General features: G+C 37.9%; 1 protein-coding gene across 7 annotated transcripts in view; it reads right to left on the bottom strand.

Annotated features, from left to right (window-relative positions):
• Positions 1-15,001, bottom strand: part of prkcab (protein kinase C, alpha, b) — a 624,299-nt gene that overhangs the window by 575,632 nt on the left and 33,666 nt on the right. The window lies entirely within an intron of this gene.

The raw sequence follows: 15,001 nt of genomic DNA, 5'->3' as shown, positions 1-15,001 counted from the left end.
ATGTGTGCTCATTACAGATGCGCAGATCAGCTGAAATGACAACCGGATCCGCGACTTCATACTAATCATCCACCCGCCACCCGCCACCCGCCACCCGCCCGCACATATAGTTTTATCTGATATTTATATCCGCACCCGATCATCACTTTAATAATTTAATTCTTTGTTTTAGGCATGATGATAAGTCACAGTGGATATTAACAGCAGACTCAGATTCACCACCCCTTTAAAGTTAAATTTGTCCTAAATTAAAAGAAAAAAAAAGTAAAAACACTGTTTAATACAGAGACTTTATTACTTCAGTATCTTTTTTTAACCTTAGATCAAACATACAGTTGAAGTCAGATTTATTAGCGCCCCTGAATTATTAGACCGCTTGTTTATTTTTTCCCTAATTTCTGTTTAAGGAGAGAAGATTTTTTCAAGACATTTCTAAACATAATAATTTTAGTAACTCATTTCTAATAACTGATTTATTTTAACTTTGTCATGACGACAGTACATAATATTTCACTAGATATTTTTCAAGACACTTCAATGCAGCTTAAAGTGACATTTAAAGGCTTAACTAGGTTAAATAGGTTAACTAGGCAGGTTAGGGTATTTAGGCAAGTTATTGTATATCGATGGTTTGCTCATTAGATTATCGAGGAAAATTTTAGCGTAAAGGGGCTAATAATTTTGTCCCTAAAATGGTGTTTAAAAAATTAATAACTGCTTTTATTCTAGCCGAAATAAAACAAATAAGAATTTTTCCAAAAGAAAAAAAATTATCAGACATACTGTGAAAATTTCCTTGCTCTGTTAAACATCGTTTGGAAAATATTTTAAAAAGAAGAAAAAAATTCGAAGGGGGCTAATAATTCTGACTGTATATTCTTGCTTTGAACCAACCTATGGAATTACAGTAATTTGTCACAAAATATTTATTCTGCCCAAGAAAAAAAATACATTGACTCAAAGGTAAAATATTTTTTTAATAAACAAATTAAATGAATTACTTAGGTTTGAATTAAAATCATAAATGCATATAAATACATATAATGTTGGCCTATACTGCTACAGTAGATGTTCTATATGCTCAATAATGATGTAACCTGTCTGCTGGTGCTTTCAGTATGGCTATAAATGTCAGGCAAGATGGTGATCAAACTCATATTAGAAATACATGAAAACTAAAAGATCATAAACAGTACCTTTTTCATGAAATAACATGGCATGAAAACTGCCAGTTTCTCAACATTACTTCGAGAAAAAAACAAAGTTTTTAAGTTTACCATAGGGGTTTAGTTTTTTATTTAGATTTTTTTTTTGCTTTAAGGGAAATTGAATAACAAAAAAGGTTATTATCTGAAACCACATTTTTTAAATAACCCATTATAAAGATGTACTTTAAATGAAAAACACAGTAGTTTCACCTTTTTTTTTCCAGTGTGGTTTCATTTGCCTATATTTGACCCAGAATTTTGTTAAACAACTCAGCATTTTAAAGTGGATTATGAGTGGGGGAAAGATTACATATAGCCAACAAATAGTCATATATTACAATATGACTCAACCCCATCCCACTTAGTCTGTCATCATTACCAAAATGCGAAATAGCAAACATGAGCACAATACACAAACCGCTTTATCACATGTATCAGATCTGGCAGCGAGAGAGACAGAGCTGCTAAAGTCCATGTGTTCAGATTTCTCATCGGTCATTAAGCATAAGGCTGTGGCTCTAATCTGACAGATTTGCAGCTGGATAAAGACATGCTGGGATTTCGATCCGCCGACAAGTTCACACTCCATTAAGACAGCTTTAGGGCTCAGAGACGCTCGGTTAACATGTGAAATCCACATCTCGCACTCCTCACAACATCTCAAAACAAAATGTGCTTCTAAACATAGCTTTCAGAAAGCGTTTGATGTCACTGTTACATTTGAAAGTAAAAAGAAAATTACAAGTAATTATTGCTATAAAAAAATAATAACAAATACATTTTTAAAAATGACACAATGGACTTCTGTATGTTAACATGAATGTTTTCAAAAATTGACATATATATTTAAGAGAAAACTATTTCAAAAAAAGTTGTTCAAAATATTTTTATTGCATGTGTATGTACATGCATTTACTTACTTATATACTTTTCATTGTAATTTTTAATAGTTTATTATTGTTTTCTTTTCTTTAGTACATTTTAAAAGTTCCTTAAAATTATAAAGGCTGTGTTTAAAAAAAAAAAAAAAAAAAAAAAAAAATATATATATATATATATATATATATATATATATATATATATATATATATATATACATACAGGGCTTTACATTAACACCCGTCAACCCGCCAAATGCAGGTAGATTTCAGCGTTGGCGGGTAAGACAGCCGCTCCCACTAGCCATTTTGGCAGTTTCTTTAAAGCAGGGTTCGACTCGACAATAAGGATGGCCCAATATGCGTGCAAATGTGATCTTAGAATCGAGAAACAGCACGACTGAAAAAAACTGTGTTCGCGCGAGACAAAGCAGGTGAATACCGTATGAGAGGATGATTACTCGCGCGCACAAGTGATGTGATGCGCGCAACTTTAAAGCGGGCGCGCGCACGCTTCCGTTTACTTGCACTTTTTTCCGTTCACCTGCGTTCGGTTCTCTTTGAAAAAGACTAGACAAAAAACAATGATTGTGTACCCACAGTCCTGCTGCTTTAAGAGCTCAAGATTGAAAAATATATATATTTGTAAGCAACAGCAGCAGTCACTGCTTTCGTTTTAATGATTCTCAGGCATGTGATCATCCTTTCACTATCAATCGTGGTATTTTACCTGCTTTCTTTTGCTTACAGTTATTTTTGTTAATATAGTTTAATTATCATCCTTTACAATAACATTTCTTTAATATGAGATTAACCAACCATTTGTGTGTAGTAACTGCTGATCTGGGACAACACAACATCTAAATCAAGTCATTTTAGCATATCAAAGTCACATTTATTTATATAAAATATATTTTCCAAACAACAAAATTGTGGCTAGTGAAAATGGCAAGTGGCTAGTAATGTTGGAAATCTACTAGCCGCAGTGGCTGGTGGAAAAAAAAAAAGTAATTAAAAGCCCTGTATATATATATATATATATATATATATATATATATATATATATATATATATATATATATATATATATATATATATATATATATATATATATATTGTAACGAGCGCACACATGCCACGTCGCCCTGGTCGCTAATTCAACCCAGCTGGACCATCATCAACCCAGGATCGCTCACAGCTGGACGTCATCAAGTGGAGAGGCATATAACCCAAGCCCACGCCAGGAGAAGATGAGCTTCATTCACCTAATGACTCCACGCGCTAATGCTTGTCTCTCTGTCTCTCCACAGCAGACTCCAGCTCGTGACGATCCCACACCCGACTACTCACTGTCCTTCACTTACTTCCCGGAGCACCAGAGCACCTCACCTTGAAGAAGAGCACCATTTACACATCCTTCACTCTGTAAATAAAGCACCCTCCGGGGACTTGTCTGTAAACTTATCCAACTGTGTCGCTGTTTTCCCTCTGCCTCGCTACAATATATATATATTATTTTTTTAAGTAGTAATATTGTTGCTGTTGGACAACATAATGTACTTTTGAGGCTTTTTAAGCAATAATGTAGTTGTAAAGATAGCAACTATGCATTCTATTTATAAGGATAGTGCCTATTTAAAATATTTAGAATTTCTGAGATTGAGCGTGTCGGCGGCCATAAGCCTGTCATACTGAGCAAAGCAAAGACAGTTGATGTTCTGCCACAAGATGGTGACAGAGGCCGCATGATAAGTCCTTAGGGGAGAAAAACTCTGCATAAATGTCAAACTACAGCCAATCAAATCATAATAAAACAGGTAAGTGTAATTCTAAGTTGATCTCTCTCTTTTGTATGTTGTAGTGCTGTATTTATACCATAGTAATCTGGTAGTGTTTGCTTTGCTTTAGCTTTTTTAGTGTTAATTATTGTAAAATCCCGATTGAAACAGAGAAATACTGGACAATCTGTGTAGACTGATAACATTTCATGCTGTTCAGCCTTCTAATCTTGAAATGTCAGCAAAATCAGCAGTTTTGTCATCACTTTAGATATTACGCTAGAGAATCATTCAAATACTAGCTCTAAAGTGATGGTGGGGAATTAGCAACCGTTTCTGCTGTTCTGATCGTCAGTTGCAGATGTGAACAAATTGCGGAAGAAAGTAGTTCCTCGTACAAAAGGATTTTTGAGGCTCTCCGTGTTTGATTCTTTTTACATACTTGATTATACTGTCGAACTGTTGCATAAACGTAATTTCACACGAGTAGCAGTACGATATGGCTGTACATAGTTACTGGTGGGACACTAAGACATCGGCTTACAGCCTCGAGTCAATGCACGCCTCCCACCAGTGCCGATGTACAGCCATATCACACTGCTACTCGTGTGATATTGCTTATATATATATTACATACATAGTATCTTGAGTATTGCACTGTATTTGTAGCATGTAGACATGACAACCGAAGTAAGGATCCACATGTGGTGTTTATTATAAAAGGGTAGCAAAAAACAATATCTATGGGTAATCCACAAAAGGGTAATCCAATATTCAAGTAAAGGTCAGGGCAAACAATCACACAAAACAAAGTACAGTCCAAGATCGAAAACAAGACAAGTAAAACAAACCAGTGAACACTCAGTAAAGCACATGACAAGGCGGTATCCAAAATCGACTTCCTATACCCTTAAATACTATACTGTTTGTCTTTTCTGAAGTCGACTCAATCAATATCACAATGCACCACAATAATGAGTGTATAACGTATTACAATGTACTTGTAATGTGAAGTGGGGCGCTGTCAACAGGGAGTGAGGATCCAAATGCAGGGTTTATTAGCAGGATGGTCAGGCAAGCAACAGTCAACATAGGAGCAAACAGACATATATGGGCAACTCCAGAGTTGAGGTCATATAACAGGCGGATGGTCAAAAGGCAGGCAGCAGACAACGTAAAACAAACAAAACGAAGCAAGGTTCAAACACGGAAGGCAAGCCAAGGAAAATGTGTCGTAATGTTTCCGGTTCAGTATAACAAGACTCAGCACTGAAGTGTGTGTGTGTGTGTGTGCTGTATAAATAGTTCTAGGATCAGTTTATGAGTAGCTTCAGCTGTGTCACGGTTGATGGGTTTGTGTGTTCTTTCTGTATGTTATGTGTCATGCCTTGTGTGTTGTGCGAGGGTGTGTGATTTGTTTACCTTTTGTGTTGACAGCGTGCTTTCTAATCAGCTGATTCATCAGCTGACTTAATCATCCTCAAGCTGATCCTTGTTTACTGATTATATATTTCAGCCGGTGGTTACTGCTGGTTATTAGTTCGTTGTTTCTGTCTGTTGTTCCACAGAATCCTTTGCTGTCTGTTTGACGTCTTCGCTGTGGCCTGTGGCTCTCTTTTGTTTTGAACATTCTTGTCTCCAGAACATCCAGCGGTATCCTTTGATAATTTCTTTATTTTTTCATTAAATACTCACAATTGGATCCTCTCTGTCTAAGTGTTGTGACACTGTGTCTGTTTGCAATCATGGGGATCTAGGCCAGGTGTGTGAGTGGTGCATGACTGGATCTTGTAGTCCATTTAATGGCGGATTTGTAGGTCTATGCAATACTGTTTGTTTAGCACAGGCTAGATTAAAAAAAATTAAAAATAAAACCTTAAACCACTATGAGAGCTCACAGGACAATTTAATTTATTCATCTGACCACAAGATGGCATCCACACTGGAAACCTTTGTGTACGTTTCTAAATAAATTGTTATTTGATTGTTAAATTAATGCTCGTATACACAGAAATCAAAATGCTTTGATTTATTACTATAGACACTTTCCATGTTAATCGGCAATTACAACACATGTCAAATAAAGGGAAATATTGCCATTATGATTGTCGGATCACCTGTCAATTAAACTACCTGCGAAGGGTCAATTGCACTTCACTGTGATAACACTCCAGATTTCAGTTTGAAAAGCTCTTATTTTACAATTCATTTGACAACTGATGGATAAAAGTCCTGCCCGACGTTTTTTTTTTTCTGGCTCAACAGTATCACAATCACCAGCGATCAAATGTTTGCAGATCCAGAACTTCAGATCTGTCACTGAACAGAACTACAACTACCATCATGCACCTCACACACACCAGTTCCTGACTCCCTCTGATTACACACACATACACACAGCTGGTCACTTATCATGGAACGATTACCTGGACTTTATATTCACCTCCCACACACACATTGCTGAGTCTTTTTTTTAACCCCGTGTAGAATTACAAAGTGTTTTTCCTTGTTTGTCTTGCCGCGTTTTGACCCTTTGCTTGGTTCGTTGCTTTCATTGTCTCGCCACCTGTCCTGACCAGTCGCCTGTTTCTGACTACGCTTTGGATTACCTACATGCTCCTTTTTATCCCTGTTCATGACCAGTGCCTGCACGAATACTTTGTTTAATAAACTGCACGTAGATCCCCAACTTCGTTGTCCAGCGTTTTTCCACTACAGACAGCTGATACACTCAGAAGGACTACATGATATGTTAGCAAGGAGATGCTAACAACTATATTTAGCTATGTTGTTTTGTGGTTGTACATAATGAAATGCATGACAATGCAGACATTTTCAGAAGAACATTATGTATTATCAAAGTTGATACACTGAGTAAAAAAAGATATATGAATAAACTATGGAATTTTACTATAACTGGCATAAGTTAATCAAATGCTAATACAGTGAGGAGCTGGTTAATACAGAAAGGCAGAGTGACAGAAGGGAACTGGTTTACTTGTTGCGTTATTGTGTTGTGTCTAGAAAACGGAGGAGGGTCTGTGCATGTTTATCAGACAGATTCTATCTTTGTTTGCTTTCACAGGTCACAGGGAGTCTGTTGGGATGCTCACAGCTGGAGAAAGAGCTGAAAGAGTGTCAATTAGTTTATTCACACTGCCAGTAGAGAAAGAGGAAGAGAGGGAGGGAGAGAATTAGAATTTTTAACAGCTTTGTTATGCAAAAATCCCTTTTATTAGGGGTTTAAACACAGTTGTGTGACAACAGTCTGTGAATATAACCAGCTTCTAATAGTAAAAATGTATTAATATTTTTGTTTTAAATCACACTTGATAAGAGCAGTCTGCAGAAACACTTTGATTGACATTTTCCTTTTGTACATGTCATCAGGGGGGGGAAGCCCTGTACATTAATGACAATCTCCCTCATTAGCATAGGACAATAGTCTTGTTTTTAAATCTGCCACTATGCTGACACACAGGCATTTGTAGCTCCGTCCTCTTTTGAAAAGAGCACAATCTCATTTGCATTTAAAGAGACAGCTACTCAAATGGCACAATTAGGATCAACGCCTAGTTTCAAAGAGTTATAAAACAATATTTGTGGGTTATGATGAGCTAAAACGTGGGGGGTGTTATAGAGGATTGCATGAAGTAGACGTGTTTTGCTGAGTTCCTCCACACCAACTTTACAAATTAAAGAAATTAGCCAACATCAACATTAATTTCATATCCTTGCTTTCTGAATATCTTATTGAACTGATTTTTTCACTACTCTGTCTACATTCTGATGCATGTAAATGCCTTTAAAGCAGTCAAAAACCCCATGGTCAACTAACAGCCAGCCATAAGGGAAGCTAACCCCACTATAAGCAAAACAACCGTTGATGAAGACAAATCTCCAGCCTGGGAAAAGATCTGAAACAAGATTCTATACATGAGAGGTTTGATAAGTTTGAGGAAGATTTTCGATCTCTCCATGCAGACAATGGTGGGTGAGTTTTCGGATAGAGTAGAGGTTGTCGAATCTCAAGTGCTGAATCACGATAACTGACTGCACTCTCTTGAAATGGCTGTAATCTCTCAAAGAAAAAAAAAAAAAAAACTCTCAAAGCTAAGGTCAATGACCTAGAAGGACTATCTCGGTGAAACTATATTAAAATAATAAGCTAAAACGTCACACATCAGAGACTTATTTTACACCTTGAAAAAATAATACAATTTTCAAAGCCATTATAAAATAAATCTCTATTTTGTTCACACACAAAAATGACAGACTAATAAACTACAAACTCTGTTTCCATCAATACTATCACATTCAAAACACCAAATTTATAAAAAAAAAAAACTATATTTCTAATAGCCTTGTAGTAACGAAAATCGACCAATATCTTGCATTTCAGTTAATAAAAATACCACTTTTTTTCTAGTGTCATAAATCTCTATTTTTTTTTTACAGCTGGCAACAAGATCAATGCTTTAGAGTAAATTTAGAACCACAAATAAAAACTTGAAAAAAAAAATGTCTCACCAAAACAATTAGATAAAATTACCTATTACAAGCCTACTACAAAACAACAAAATTCATTCATTCATTTTCTTTTCGGCTTAGTCCCTTTATTAATCAGGGGTCACCACAGCAGAATGAACCACCAACTTATTCAGCATATGTTTTATGCAGTGGATGCCCTTCCAGCTGTAACCCAGTACTGGGAACAAAACAACAGCAGATTTATTTATTCAAGTTCTGTTCAGTTTAGTCCCTTTATTAATCCAGGGTCACCACAGCAGAATGAACCACTAACTTATCCAGCAAATGTTTTACACAGCGAATGCCCTTCCTGCTGCAACCCATCACTGTAAAACACCAATACACACTCATTCACACACATACACTACGGACAATTTAGCTTACCCAATTCACCTGTACCACATGTCTTTGGGGAAACCCTAGTACCCGGAGAAAACCCACGCGAGCACAGGGAGAACATTCAAACTCCACACAGAAATGTCAACTGATCCAGCTGAGGCTCGAACCAGCAACCTTCTTGCTCTGAGGCGATCATGCTACCCATTATGCAACCGCGTCGCCCCTATATATATGGCACAGTGGGTAGCACTATCGCCTCACAAAAATTTTTGCATAACACAGTGGAATGAACCGCCGACTATTCCGGCATATGTTTTACGCAGTGGATGCCCTTTCACCCAGGGAAACACCCATGCACTACGGCCAATTAAGTTTATCTTATTCACCTGTAGCGCATGTCTTTGGACAGAGGAAACCGGAACACTCGGAGGAAAACCACATGAACAAAGGGAGAACATGCAAACTCCACACAGATACGCCAACTGGCCCAGCCAGGACTCAAAGCAGTGACCTTCTTGCTGTAAAGCAACAATGCTCACCACTGAGCATAAACTAAATTCAAATGTCAAAAAAAAAACATTTATTACAATTTTTTAAAATCATTTTAGCATAAACCAGCTTAACAAAGTAACATCTAGGTCATGCCCATGTCATTCTACAATTTTGTATCCTCGTAGACCACGTAAACCTCTTCACACCCATAGACGAAACACTAAACACACTTTCCATTCTGAGCCAAACCTAAGCTGTATATTTATATTTTAATGTAGATAAGTCCACACACTTTAAACGCAGCAGGTAATATGTGAATGATGTTTGCACATGCATTATACTTTTGGCTCCAGAGAGGGATGCCTGGGGTGGGTGCGAGTGAAATTGGACAAATTTGGGCGGGCGTGTGCCCTAAAAGTTTGAAAACCCCTGGTCTAAAACACATTCTCAAAAAAAATATAGAGAACATAAAATAAAAGAATATGAGTCAAATAAGCCAGCAGGACAAAAGTATAACTTCCACTCCTAAAACACGATTTACTTTTAAACCAGTGAACACAAACAAGGCAAACTCGAGGATGTGTTACATCAGTTAATAACCTGTAGATTAATCATTATTTAAGCTAACATCGTGTAATAAAAAAATTAAAAGTACCGATTAAGAATTTTACTTAACGCACTGGAAAATCGTTATTCAGACCAGATTGAGGCTAATAGTAACGCAGTCGTATAATGCTAATTATCTTCAGTGTAAGTACATATTAGTTAAGGCCATCTAACATATATTATTATTATTATTATTATTATTATTATTATTCATTCATTTTCTTGTCGGCTTAGTCCCTTTATTAATCCGGGTTCGCCACAGCGGAATGTACCACCAACTTATCCAGCACGTTTTTACGCAGCGGATGCCCTTCCAGCCGCAACCCATCCCTGGGAAATATTCTCACACACACACTTAGCCAACTTAGCAATTTAGCCAACCCAATTCACCTGTACCTCTTGTCTTTGGAGCACCCGGAGGAAACCCACGCGAACGCAGGGAGAACATGCAAACTCCACACAGAAACGCCAACTGAGCTGAGGCTCAAACCAGCGACCCAGCAACCTTCTTGATGTGAGGCGACAGCACTACGTACTGCGCCACTACATCGCCATTATTATTATTATTATTATTATTATTATTATTATTATTATTATTATTATTAAACATTATCCTTAAAAATACAGGCATTTGCACAAGAGCTGTAAATTAAATTAGCAATGAAAATAGCAATTACAATGCACAATGATGCATATGTTGAGTGTCTAAGAGAACATTATTCAAACCTTAATTGGATAAGCTATCATTAATTATGTGCTAGTGAAAAGATGTCAGAAATGTAGGCCTAAAGTTTCCAAAAGAAGTTTTCAACTGTGTGTGTGTGTGTGTGTGTGTGTGTGTGTGTGTGTGTGTGTGTGTGTGTGTGAGATAAGAACAGCTGATGCTTGCGATTCTTACTTTAGAGTCTCATTAATCAGTCTGTCAAGACACTTTGGGTCAGTACGAGCTTCAGCGTGAGAACGAAACATGCAGAACCGTCTTACACTGGCAGATTTTCACCTGTCCTGCATATGGAGAGAGGAAAAACTAAAGAAAAACTGCTGGACAATCTGAATAAGATGCAAAAAATGCCATGCAGAAATGTTTCATTTTAATTTCGGAAGGGGAAACAAAGTACTGAGAAAGATGGGATTGTACAAAAATGACATAAAATAATAATGTAGTCATTTTGTGGATGCAAGACGTATGCACGATATACACATCAAGAATTTAATGAACGGAATTACATTCCTACTCTGGATTTAGACTTGACTGTAAATACAAATTACCTATTTTTTTAAAATATAAAGTGAACACGAAGAGTTGGTGGAACAACAGCTTGGACAGGGAATGCAAAACATCTTTGGGAGATAACGCAAGAAAAATCTTTGCAAGGGGACGCAAAAACTTTGAAACAATGTATTTTTCTCCTACCCATTTTTCCCACACAACCACGTCCCTTCCGGGTCTCCGTACATTCACTCCAAGCTAATAACAATAAATAAAAACAAAATAATAAATGTATTCGTGTCTATTTTTAGATTTTGGTTTTAATTCAATGCAGGCTCATTCTGATTATGTACCCCTATATACATTTCTGGAGAGCGCCAAATACATCCAAGGAGGTAAATTTTTTTTGCAGTTTTTGTTTTCACGAATTCACCAGAGGGCACTGTGTACACTTTTTCAAATCTCAAATTTCTCTCGCGGGTGTCATTCATGCCTGCTGTTCTTGTTAGAGACAGGGATAGAACCCGGCTCTCCAGCATGAGATGTTGATCTTGAACCCACTGAGCCAAACAGGCATTGAAGAAGACAAAGTCACAAAAAGGAACTTACTTCTTAGGAGGAATTTATTAATGACAAAAAAAAAAATCTCTTCAATAAAAGATAAAGATAGAGCAGACAAAAAAAAAAAAAACAGACACCTCTGTAATAAAAAAAAAAAAAATGCAAAAAACTCAGGATCAGTAACTGCTCAAAAAAATAATACAAAAGCATAAGTCACATTACACTTGGCAAAAGGTATCTTTTTTAAATGGAGGAACTCCCAGAGGGTGACAGGCTAGGATCCACAAAAACCGAGCAAAGAACTACTAAGAGAAAAGAGCTACTTAGTGCTGTGAAGCGACAACACTACCTACTGCGCCACTGCGTCGCCTACTGCTATATATATTAAATACAATTAACGTGACTTCAAGGTGGGTACAGCCGTTGGGAGGGCGGGGCACCCCCCCCCCCCCCCTCCATATAATTGGAAGGGGAAAAACTGATATTTAAAGTCAAAGGTAAAATTAGCAGCTACTGAAATGCATGCGGTCATTTTGTTATGGTGGTGAATTATGCTATGGTAGTTCCAGGTAGAAATACTCAGAACTCTTTTGTGTTATTGTAATTTTAATAAAAAACAGTGTTAGAAAGACATATAAACCTATTTAGGAAAAGTCCAACCCAGGCTCACTTTGAAAATGTAGTTCCGTGGATGTTTCTGGAGATTTCATTTTTTAGGTGAAAGCTAAGTGGCGGTATAATGCCGTTTCTTTACGCGCTTAAAAACTGACTGCTTACCTCCGTGTGGAGGGCTTTCCCGCTTCAACCAGTTTGTCCGGTGAGCTTGTCGCGTATGTCGGCGGACTTGAGATGCAGAGAGGATTTGTTGATGATGATGACAAATAGGTTTGAGTCCGGGGAAGAGCGGTTCCAGAAATCAGGTAAGACAAAAGGGTGAGAATGTGGTAATGTCTGAAAACGTGGTAAAAATCTAACCCAGGCTCATTGTGGAAACGAAGTCCCGCGGACGTTTCTGGAGACCGCGGAATACGTCCCGGCAGGTACGTACAGCTGCAGTTTTTGTTTTTGCGAATCCGCGAGAAGCCGCTGTTGTGTGATTTTTCTCATCTTGAACGTCTCTCGCGAGTGCAGTTCGCGCCCGCGCTGTTCTTGCGTCAACCCGCCAGAGGCAGCTGTCCGACTGACCGGATGATTGACTGCACGACTGGCCAATCGGCTGACCGCCCTCCTCTTTCCCTGAACCCAACCAATTTTACCGATTGACCCGCCCGCCCGCTCGCTTCCCCTAAACCCGAGCAACAGTTTACAAAAGCCGTCCAAAAAAAGAAAAGCCCTGATTTTTTTTTCTACCGCGTTTTTGGATTTCACCGCGTTCTCACCCTCTTATGAAACTCGTTCACTTAATTTTTGGGATTCTGTTTTTGTCTTACCTGATTGCTGTAACTGCTCTTCCCCGGACTCGAAACCGATCACCGTGGTCAACTCCTCCTCTCTGCATCTCGAGCCTGCCGACGTTACACGGTGAGCTGAGTGGACAAGCGGGTTGCAGCGGGGAAGCCCTCGACAAGGAGGTAAGCGGTCAGCCGGCAAGCGCGAAAGGGAACAGCGTCACACCGCCCCGCAGCGTTCGCTTGAAAAAAATAAATGCAGCCGTACGTACCTCCCGGGACGTATTCCGCTGTCTCCAGAAATGTCCACGGGACTACGTTTTCAGAATGAGCTTGGGTTGTAAAAATCAGACGAGGGCTTTTCTTTTTTTGGACAGCTTTTGTAAAAGTGTTGGTTGGGTTTAGGGAAGTAAGCAGGCGGGCGGGTCAATCAGTAAAATTGGTTTTGTTTAGAGAAGAAAGAGGGTGGTTTGGTCGATTGGGCGTTTCCATTCAGTCAGTCAGACAGACGGTCGTTCGACAGCAGCCTCTGATGGGTTTACGTGAGAACAGCGCGGATGTGAACGACACTCGCCAGAGAAATCTGAGATGCGAAAAAGCGTACACAGCGGCCTCTCGCGGATTCGTGAAAACAAGTACTGCAAAAATACGTACCTCCTGGAACGTATTATGCGGTCTCCAGAAACATCCATAAAACTATGTTTTCAGAATGAGCCTGTGTTGGAAAAGTTATAGATATGTTATAACTATAAGTTATAACTATAGATATGTGTGTTTTATTTCAACAAAGTTATTAAATTGTAAAAATTAAAATGGTCAAAATGACCACCTCTGTTTGAGTGTTAAAAGAGGGCTTAACATCAAGCAGTGTGCTTCTTCACAGCGTCGTCTGTGTCTTTAAACTGCCCTTTAATATTCAGTGGATTCTGAATGTCTGTCAGTGTTTTATCATTCACAAGCTGGGAAAATCTTTCTGATCCTAATGATATCATTTCTCTCCATCTTTATGGTCGTAGTTGTGGTGTAAACTGTGCTATTCTTTAACACTGTGAACGTTTTTTTAGAAATATGTATTTATCATTATGTTTAGTAATCGTGCTTAGTGAGAACGGGTCTTAAAGGTTCTGATTCATAGTGTTTATGCTCTGTTATTTACATTAGCGAATGAATGCCTTCAGCAAAGGTCAAATCCTGGCATCAGCATCATTACCAGCTCTGAGTTGACAGATGACGATGTCAAATCAAATCACTTTTATTGTCACATCATCAGCAGCACGTGTGCTATGATGAGTGAAAAACTTAGGTGCTGGCTCCAGACAGTACAAAATACGCATGCATATACAACGACAGTGCAACATAGAGCCAGTGCAAATACAACAGCATACTCCCAAAAAAACAGGACAATGTAAAATTGACAGCGATATATGTTGACAGCGATATGTTGATGTGTGTGTTTGTGTGTGTCTGTGTTTTTCATTGCTTTATTTAAATCAGGGGCCCAAACTCGATTTTTGATGGACCAGTGTTTTGAGGAGTTTACCCCCAATTAGCCACACCTGAACCAGCTAATCAAGCTCTTACGAGGTAGAGTAGCTCCTCCCCTTTAAAAAAATAAATAAAAACAGCGAATGGACCATTTCACAAACCTGTTATGACGAGTTTAACGGTCATCAGCATCTTAAATCTTTAAAGTTTTAAATATTTTTATTAAAAAAAATGTATGATCGTGTTTACTATATGTATATAGTATAACATCTTTGCTTCAAATTACAAAAAAAAAACGAATTACTGCTAATGCGAGGGGTTTCTAATACAGCATTTATGAGACAAGACCGCAAATTTGACGCTATTCTCTCCTCTGGCTCCCGTTATCAGTCTGACACTATTTTTTTTTCCTTTTTCTAAAAGTCTTTAATACATAATTGTGGAGTTTTTCTTTTATTATTTAAGCAAATAAGATTGTAAAAAAAATTATCTGTTGTATTCTCCCGTTCACTGCGCTCTTAGTTTT

The sequence above is a fragment of the Danio rerio genome, chromosome 3, assembly GCF_052040795.2.
Source record: "Danio rerio strain M-AB ecotype USA chromosome 3, GRCz13ab, whole genome shotgun sequence".
In the NCBI taxonomy this organism is placed as follows: Eukaryota; Metazoa; Chordata; class Actinopteri; order Cypriniformes; family Danionidae; genus Danio; species Danio rerio.
The sequence above is the reverse complement of the archived record's forward strand: the minus strand, read 5'-3'. Positions and strand labels throughout refer to the sequence as shown.